Below are 10,045 nucleotides of genomic sequence, written 5' to 3'. Positions count from 1 at the left end.
TAACCTGAACTGAAATCGAGTCAGATGCTTAACAGGACTGAGCCATCCAGGTGTCCTAAATTGTTACTATTCATTGATATATTTTGCCTTTTTTCTAATATCTTGATGCATGCTTTCTGTTTTTATGTTCTTTGTTTTCCTTATATGCTCTCTTTGTATTGTGTAATATATTTTATTTTTTATCATATCCAGTACCTCATGAAATTTATATCCAGTGTCATCTTTTGAGTGTTTTAAAATAGTTTATTTAGTATTAAATCATCAATTAACAAAGTCAAGAATGTAGAGCTGGCACTAGAATGTAGAATGCCCCTTAGCTGAACCACTGCATAGAATAGACATGTGATTTGGCTCTGTCAGGAGAAGTCAGATGAGGGTAAGAGTCTGATTTCTCTATGTATAGAAGTTCTTACTTGCCTCTCTTTTCATTGCATGCTCATTGCACTTAGATATATATCAGTATACTAACCATTAGTTAGAAATAACAATTTAAATATTCCCCCCTTATTTCCTTTATAGAATTCATGTCACCCTCCTAACCCTAAGTCCACTTCCTTCTTGATGCTCCCAAAATATTTCACATCTAGTGTTAGAGTCTATTGTAGTTTTCCTGTGGTAATGGCCAATATTACTCCTCCCAGTCTGTTGAAATACTAACTTATATCACATTTACCAATTTTGAGGTGTTCTTAAAGATGAGGAAGGATTTATTTCCAACCAGTATTATTATTTATTAAACTTCTCCTATGTACTTGTGTATTTCAGTTTTTATAAAGATTTTCTTTGAAGAAGTTGAGACAAATTCTCAATCTGTAGATGTATAAAATACTCAGTTGAGAATTCATAATACTTGTCCTAACCAACTGTGAACCAGTGACCCAAGAAAAAGCCCAGCTACACTGACTTTCTCCTGGTTTATCGATAGTTAACAATTACCCTCTTCCTCAAGAGGTTGGGAAATACCATATCCTGTGTGTGTGTGTTTAATGATTTTATTTGTTAGAAAAAGAGAGAGCACAGGCAGGGAGCAGAGGGAGAAGGGGGCTTCCCACTAAGCAAGAAGCCTGATGTGGAACTCTATCCCAGATCTGGGATCATGATCTGAGCTGAAGGCAGATGCTTAACCACTGAGCCACCCAGGTGCCCACCCAAAGCTTTCTTTCTTTTTCTTTTCTTTCTTTTTTCTCTTTATTTTCTAAATTTTTAAAAAATTTTTATTTTATTTTGAGAGTGAGAGAGAGGGAGAGAGAAGGAGGGACTAGGGGCAGAGGGAAACGGAGAGAGGGAATCTTTTTTTTTTTTTTTTTTTTTTTTTTTAAAGATTTTATTTATTTATTTGTAAGAGAGAGAGAGAGAGTGAGAGCAAGCACAGGCAGATAGAGTGGAAGGCAGAGTCAGAGGGAGAAGCAGGCTCCCTGCGGAGCAAGGAGCCCGATGTGGGACTCGATCCCAGGACGCTGGGATCATGACCTGAGCCGAAGGCAGCTGCTTAACCAACTGAGCCACCCAGGCGTCCCGGAGAGAGGGAATCTTAACCAGACTCCACAACCTGTTCATAGCCTGATGCAGGCTATAAGGCTTGACCTTATAACCCTGAGATCATGACCTGAACCAAAATCAAGAGTTGGATGCTTAACTGAGTGAGGCATCCAGGCACCACCCCCCCCCCCCAACCCCCAAGACTTCTTTACTCTTTCTCTCATCAGAGCTGATGTGTTCTAGTGTAAGTAGTAGGCCTAGATGTTTGCCATGACGTTTTAGCACTTCTAAATCATCACTCAGGTTAGATTACCCTCACTCAGATTGGGTTAGGTTGGTTCACTGCCTAACCTTACTCCCTCTTCCACCTGCCAAAGGATCTTTTAGTTCACGTAGATGACATTACTAAGGGGTGAAAAGACCGATCACAGAGAATATTCTTACCAATTTTGCTGAGGAGTTGGAAGATTAACAAAAATACCTTCTGCATATTTAATCCCAAACTTCTATTAGGATCGGAGATACACTTTGGTAACTTCTCTCCTTTTAAAAATCCCTTTCTATTGAAGATTTCTCTGCAGAGCAAAATAACATATATTAGAATTTTCTGACTTTTGAAGAATTAATTATTTATCTAGTGGATACATGAAAAAAAACCCACATCATTTCTATTAGTTGATATGTATCCAAGAAATCCAAAATAAGAATAATAACTAAATAAGTAGTGATAGAAACCTGTTATTCTACTGAAAATTTTATGTGTTCTATATTCGAATAGCAGTTTTTTTTTTAAATCATCTCCTGTATCCGTTTATTATTCAGCTTAGATAGTGGATATCCTAATGAGCAACTGACTTTCTTTCTTTCTTTTAGAGATTTTATTTACTTATTTGACAGGAGAGAGAGAGCACAAGTTGGGGAGCAGCAGAGGAAGAGGGAGAAGCAGGCTTTCTGCTGAGCAGGGAGCCTGATGTGGGGCTTGATCCCAGGGCCCCTGAGATCATGACCTGAGCTGAAGGCAGATGCTTAACCGACTGAACCACCCAGGCACCCTAGTAATGAGCAGATTTCTTAAAATTCTCTTTGCAAGAATCATTTTGGAAGATGACAAAAAGGAAACCCTATAACAATTTCTATAGGAATAATTCACTGAATGTTGATATGATCATGTACCCTAAGGAGAGAAATAAAGTTTGTGTTTAGGATTAAATATAAAGCATGGTATGGTCACAGAAACCTGTCTATAAGAATAAATTGATTCTTAAGTGCTATATTCTGAATTCCTACATAAGAAATTGAATCAGTTATAACTCTCACTTCCCAGACTAGGTCTTAGGCAGAAAGAAGCCAAGGAAAGTTTAAAACTTTGTTTCTGCTAAAACTGAATTTGGGGAGAAGGTCTACCCTCAAAGTATAAGAGAGGAAAGGAAATGGCATTATAGAAGGGCAGAATGCTAGCTGTAGGAAAGGCTTTCACTGGGCATGTTTTGCTTGATGATCTCATTCCTTAACACTGAATTATAGAAAACTGAGTGAAAAAACAAGATTGCAGATCAGCTCCAGTGCAGCCACTTCATGGTCCAAAGAAGTTGGGTCATTAATACTACATTTGTCATCTGCTCCAATTATCCTGGCAGAGGATGCCTAGGAAACAAAAGCATCCTGCCTGTCATGGAACAAGGGGAAGGAAATAGGATGGAAGATCATTGCTGTTTATTTTCTTTTATAATCCATGGCATGTGGTTCCTAGTTGAACTAAGTTGATGGTGTAGGAAAGATTTACATAAAATATTTCCTGATTCCTCAAGCTTGTCCAAGAGCATGTCTGCAAGCCTATTGTTTCCCTGAGCTTTTATGTCCAGCTCTCCTGTAAGACTGTAAAACTGCTAAGGACAGCCAGGTCTCACTGAGATTCTCTAAGTCTTCATATGATGTCTCTGCTGTATAAGCCCAGTAAAAGGATAATCAAATTTCCATGGTCTTATTTTCAAGACAGGTGAAATTTGGGTTTGTAAGAGACTTCAAGTTTGTAGAAATAATAAAACAAAATAAACATAGAACAAGGCTATACTGAGAAGCTTTCATATAACAAAATGCAATAAAGAGTGATCAACATGTGGTTTGGAGCCCTAGAGCATATAAATCAGTAAGTAGTTATTGACACTTAACAGGATGAAGATGTCCTGTAAAAGAAGTACAAAAGCAAAACAAACAAAAATACCAAAGCAAACAACAACAACAAACCAACAACAAACCAACAGGCCACAAAACATCCACTAAACAAATAGGTATAAACATTGGGGTATAGATGGCCCTTCTTTTCACTACATCAGTATCTTTGGGGTAAATACCCAGTAGTGCAATTTCAGGGTCATAGGGAAGCTCTTTTTTTAATTTCTTAAGGAATCTCCACACTGTTTTCCAAAGTGGCTGCACCAACTTGCATTCCCACCAACAGTGGAAGAGGGTTCCCCTTTCTCCACATCCTCTCCAACACATGTTGTTTCCTGTCTTGCTGATTTTGGCCATTCTTACTGGTGTGAGGTGATATCTCAATGTGGTTTTAATTTGAATCTCCCTGATGGATAGTGATGATGAATATTTTTTCATATGTCTGATAGCCTTCATTGGAGAAGTGTCTGTTCATGTCTTCTGCCCATTTTTTAAATATGATTATCTGTTTTGTTTGTGTTCAGTTTGAGGAGTTCATTATAGATCCTGGGTATCAACCTTTTGTCTGTACTGTCAATTGCAAATATCTTCTCCCATTCCGTGGGTTGCCTCTTTGTTTTGTTGACTGTTTCCTTTGCTGTGAAGAAGCTTTTGATCTTGATGAAGTCCCAAAAGTTTATTTTCACTTTTGTTTCCTTTGCTTTTGGAGACATATCTTGAAAGAAATTGCTGTGGTTGATATCGAAGAGGTTACTACCTATGTTCTCCTCTAGGATTCTGATAGATTCCTGTCTCTCACTGAAATCTTTTATCCATTTTGAGTTTATCTTTGTGTACAGTGTAAGAGAATGGTCGAGTTTCATTCTTCTACATATAGCTGTCCAATTTCCCCAGCACCATTTATTGAAGAGACTGTCTTTTTTCCACTGTATATGTTTTCCTGCTTTGTCGAAGATTATTTGACCATAGAGTTGAGGGTCCATATCTGGGCTCTCTACTCTGTTCCACTGGTCTACGTGTCTGTTTTTATGCCAGTACCATACTGTCTTGGTGATCACAGCTTTGTAGTAAAGCTTGAATTCAGGTAATGTGATGCCCCCAGTTTTGTTTTTCTCTTTCAACATTTCCTTAGCAATTCAGGGTCTCTTCTGATTCCATACAAATTTTTGGATTATTTGCTCCAGCTCTTTGAAAAATACCTGTGGAATTTTGATCGGAATGGCATTAAAAGTATAGATTGCTCTAGGCAGTATAGACATTTTAACAATGTTTATTCTTCCGATCCAAGAGCATGGAATGATCTTCCATCTTTTTGTGTCTTCTTCATTTCTTTCATGACTGTTCTGTAATTCCACGAGTACAGATTCTTTACCTCTTTGGTTAGGTTTATTCCCAGGTATCTTATGGTTCTTGGTGCTATAGTAAATGGAATCGATTCTCTAATTTCCCTTTCTGTATTTTCATTGTTAGTGTATAAGAAAGAAACTGATTTCTGTAGACTGACTTTGTATCCTGCCACATTACAGAATTGCTATACGAGTTCTAGTAGTTTGGGGGTGGAGTCTTTTGGGTTTTCCATATAAAGTATCATGTCATCTGGGAAGAGAGTTTGACTTCTCCATTGCCAATTTGGATACCTTTTATTTCTCTTTGTTGTTTGATTGCACTACTGGGTATTTACCCCAAAGATACAGATATAGTGAAAAGAAGGGCCATCTGTACCCCAATGTTTATAGCAGCAATGGCCACAGTTGCCAAACTGTGGAAAGAACCAAGATGCCCTTCAATGGATGAATGGATAGGGAAGATGTGGTCCATAATACACTAAGTATTATGCCTCCATCAGAAAGGATGAATACCCAACTTTTGTATCCATGTGGACGGGACTAGAAGAGATTATGCTGAGTGAAATAAGTCAAGCAGAGAGAGTCAATTATCATAAGGTTTCACTTATTTGTGGAGCATAACAAATAACACCAGGACATGGGGAGATGGAGAGGAGGAGGGAGCTGAGAGAAATTGGAAGGGGAGATGAACCATGAGAGACTATGGACTCTGAAAAACAATTTGAGGGTTTTGAAGGGGTGGGGGATGGGACGTCAGGGGAGCCAGATGGTGAGATTATAGAGGGCACCTATTACACGGAGCACTGGGTGTGGTGCATAAACAATGAAATCTGTTACACTGAAAAGAAATTTTAAAAAAAGATGGTTTTGAGCTTTCTAATTATTTTTCTCCCCCTTAACACTGTGGTAGTGGTAGATAGTTTTTAAAGTTCTGTTTGTGATAGTCTTTCTTTAGGGTTGGAGTGAAAAAGTTAAGACAAGATTCAGGTAATGTTTGGGAACTTTCCTCTGCAAAGGTTTTGGCAACTGTTCAAAAGCAAAAACTAATCCATAGTAATGTTAGGAGTTCAGAGTATAAGTATGTTCAAATATCAAAGTTTGTATTGTTTGATAAGACCCAAGAGAAAAATGATCTTAAAGATGTTTGCTTTGTTAGTTGATCAACCCTGCTTAGAATGCCTTTTTCTCTGAATTAATTTTAGTAGGATGCAAATCAATGGGAATGGCTCTCTTTTATTATCACCTCTCCCCACTATTTTATTTAGGTGCTTTTAGGGTTGAGGGAATGTGAAAACCATCTCCAGTTTTGATGAACAATAAAGTCAGGAGTTTTACTGTTCAAGTTGGAAATCTTGATACAGACTGAGGCTGCTGCCATAGTCATTTTAGCCAGTCTGATGGAACTATATGCTGAGAATCAGCCCTGTTATTTTAATTCTCTCCAGGATGAGAAAAATGGGGGATTTTTCTGTTTAACCATGGTTCAGGAGGACACATTAATATTATGATCCAAGTGGAAATACACACAGACCTGTGACAGTCTTCAGTGAAGGTGAGGGAGTGGGATGGATATGGGGCTGCTATCTTTCTTTTCTTTTAGCTTCATACTCAATGAATATGTCTTTATTTTTCAAATGCATGACATTAAAAAGTTTTGGGGTCAGCCGAATCAATTGGAACAAGGCTCTCAATTATTGACATTAATCTACAGAAATAATTTTGCAAGAGTCAGTGTAAGTATATTACTGTTATGTACTCTTTGCAAGGAGAGCAAGGGGTAAAGTAGAAAATTGGCCAGACATAAAGTCATGAAAGACAGAATTCTGGTTAGTTATGATGGGTTAGCTGTGTGATAGTGGTCAAATCACCTAGCCTCTTTGATGATTTAACCAATAGTGTGGCAGTCAAAAGTGATCAGGGTCGTGTATTGTTAAATCTTTAAATTTCTTTTGGTAGATATGGAGGGTAATAATTTCATATATTCCTCCTACTCCATATGTAATCTGGATGAACTACAAATTTAGGGTCAAGCACTTCTCAGTCTCTAGGTTTAATCTAATTTTCACAAACAAAACAGAGATCTGGGCAGTTCCTTACCGCCCTTGCTCCTCTAGGAGGGGCCCTGTCCTGTCTGGCATAGAGGCTTACACTGCTATCATGATGTTGGCTCACTGAATTTCTTCCCAGGCAGCAGTGATCTTTGTGAGGGAGTGATATCACTCCTAAATACTGACTCAATTAAGGGAGCAACACACACAGGATCCCACCATGACCCCTTCTTGGCACTCAGGTTTTTCACTTCAGATACAAGTGGCCATAGGAGCACGGACTAAAGATAATTCTATTATTTTCCACTTTATAAACTCAATATTAACAAGGCCAAGAATTGTAGTTGGTCCTGTGCCATGGGAAAAAATTCTTCTTTTATTCAGAAACCCTTCCACAAGACCTTTGAAATTTACTATTTTTTATCATAATGACAGTCTCGACAATATGTTTGAAAGCTTAGATAAAAAAGACAAACTTGGGGCACCTGGGTGGCTCAGTGGGTTAAGCCTCTGCCTTTGGCTCAGGTCATGATCCCAGGGTGCTGGGATCGAGCCCCACATTGGGCTTTCTGCTCAGCAGGGAGCCTGCTTCTCCCTCTCTGTCTGCCTGCCTCTCTGCCTACTTGTGATCTCTTTCTCACCCTCTCTCTCTCTCTCTGTCAAGTAAATAAATAAATAAAATCTTAAAAAAAAAGGACAAACTTAACTAATGAATTATTGAACAATACATCAAAAACTATGTACTATACAGTGGCTAACTGAGCATAGTTTACAAAAAGACAAATTCCTAAGAAGAGTGTAAATTACTAAACGTGACTGAAGAAGAAATAGAACATTTTAATGGACCTATGACTATAATCAGTAGCTGAAAATCCTTCTAAAAAGAAAACACCAGCTTGCATTCCCACCAACAGTGTAGGAGGGTTCCCCTTTCTCCGCATCCTCGCCAGCATCTGTCATTTCCTGACTTGTTGATTTTAGCCATTCTGACTGGTGTGAGGTGATATCTCATTGTGGTTTTGATTTGTATTTCCCTGATGCCGAGTGATATGGAGCACTTTTTCATGTGTCTGTTCGCCATCTGGATGTCTTCTTTGCAGAAATGTCTGTTCATGTCCTCTGCCCATTTCTTGATTGGATTATTTGTTCTTTGGGTGTTGAGTTTGCTAAGTTCTTTATAGATTCTGGACACTAGTCCTTTATCTGATATGTCGTTTGCAAATATCTTCTCCCATTCTGTCAGTTGTCTTTTGATTTTGTTAACTGTTTCCTTTGCTGTGCAAAAGCTTTTGATCTTGATGAAATCCCAATAGTTCATTTTTGCCCTTGCTTCCCTTGCCTTTAGCAATGTTTCTAGAAAGAAGTTGTTATGGTTGAGGTTGAAGAGGTTGCTGCCTGTGTTCTCTTCAAGGATTTTGATGGACTCCTGTCTCACCCTGAGATCTTTCATTCATTTGAGTCTAATTTGTGTGTGGTGTAAGGGCATGGTCCAGTTTCATTCTTCTGCATGTGGCTGTCTAATTTCCCCAACACCATTTGTTGAAAAGACTTTTTTCCATTGGACATTCTTTCCTGCTTCGTTGAAGATTAGTTGACCATAGAGTTGAGGGTCTATTTCTGGGCTCTCTATTCTGTTCCATTGATCTATGTGTCTGTTTTTGTGCCAGTAGAATACTCTCTTGATGATTACATCCTTGTAATAGAGCTTGAAGTCTGGAATTGAGGAGAAGTAATTTCTTAACCTGATAAAAGAGATCTATAAAAATGTATACCAAACATCACACTTAACATTTCAACATTACAACTATGTTATTACAGTTGAAGTTTTAGCCCAGGCACTATAACACAATAAATGCTGCATACCCACTTAGGATAATAAACAAAAAGGAAGAATTTTTAAAGAATTTGGGTAAAAGCCAATTGTAAGACTCTTGTACCATGGGGTGCCTGGGTAACTCAGTGGGTTAAAGCCTCTGTCTTCAGCTCGGGTCATGATCCCAGGGTCATGGGATTGAGCCCCGCATCAGGCTCCCTGCACAGCAGGGAGCCTGCTTCCTCCTCTCTCTTTCTGCCTGCCTCTCTGCCTACTTGTGATCTCTATATGTCAAATAAATAAAATAAAATCTTAAAAAAAAAGACTGTTGTACCACCTCAGCAATATATGAAAAGCGATCAGAGTATGGAAAGGATAGGGGATTCATGGACAGTTTTTACTTAGATAAAGTTAAATTATGAGTCTCCCTCTCTCCCAGGAGTGTGGTGTAGTGGTGGCCTCATGTCAGGCTGAATGAATTGGGTTTCCATGAGGATTATTCAGAGAACTTTGTGTGTGGTCCTTGCTGTTGGGGAATAGTTGTATCATAGTCGACCCCCATCTAGAGCACATGGAGGGGAGAGACAGTCTTGCTACTTATGCCGGTGGCAGGTCCAGGAGAATTCCTGTTAAATTGGGATGGGCCTGCTCTTATAGGATTTGTGATTGCTTCCAAAACCCAGATGTGAACCATAGTCAGTGAGAGAGCTGCTTGCTTCAAGACATTCTGACTCCTATCTAAGAGAACCACCCACATGGGAAAGGGAATTCACAAGTGAGAACATGTCAACCCAGTGGACTGACAGAAAACAAGGAGGGGGGGTTTGGGTGGGTTGTGGCTGGCCTGTGAAGGGGCATTTCCCACATACTAGGAACAATGCTGGGAGGAGATGTCTAGGGGCTTCCACAGAGTTAATGGAGGACGAATAGGAAAGAGTCAGCTTTATATACCTTCGAGGCACAGATAGCATGGAAGCCAGTATACATAGCACTAGTCATTTGCATGAGGTTCAGTTTTAAACTTGGTATGCAAGGCAAAAAATAATTACATGTCAGTAATGCCTTGCATTGCTTTCTATCTCCTTATCTCATTTCCCTTTTTTTTCATCCTTGCTTTAACCCTTTCCAAAAAGTACTAACTCTCAATATTTGCCTCTGGTTCTGTTTTTTAGGGAAACTGAAACAAA

This window comes from Mustela lutreola, chromosome 6 (assembly GCF_030435805.1).
Source record: "Mustela lutreola isolate mMusLut2 chromosome 6, mMusLut2.pri, whole genome shotgun sequence".
NCBI classification, from domain to species: domain Eukaryota; kingdom Metazoa; phylum Chordata; class Mammalia; order Carnivora; family Mustelidae; genus Mustela; species Mustela lutreola.
This window is presented reverse-complemented; position numbering follows the sequence as displayed.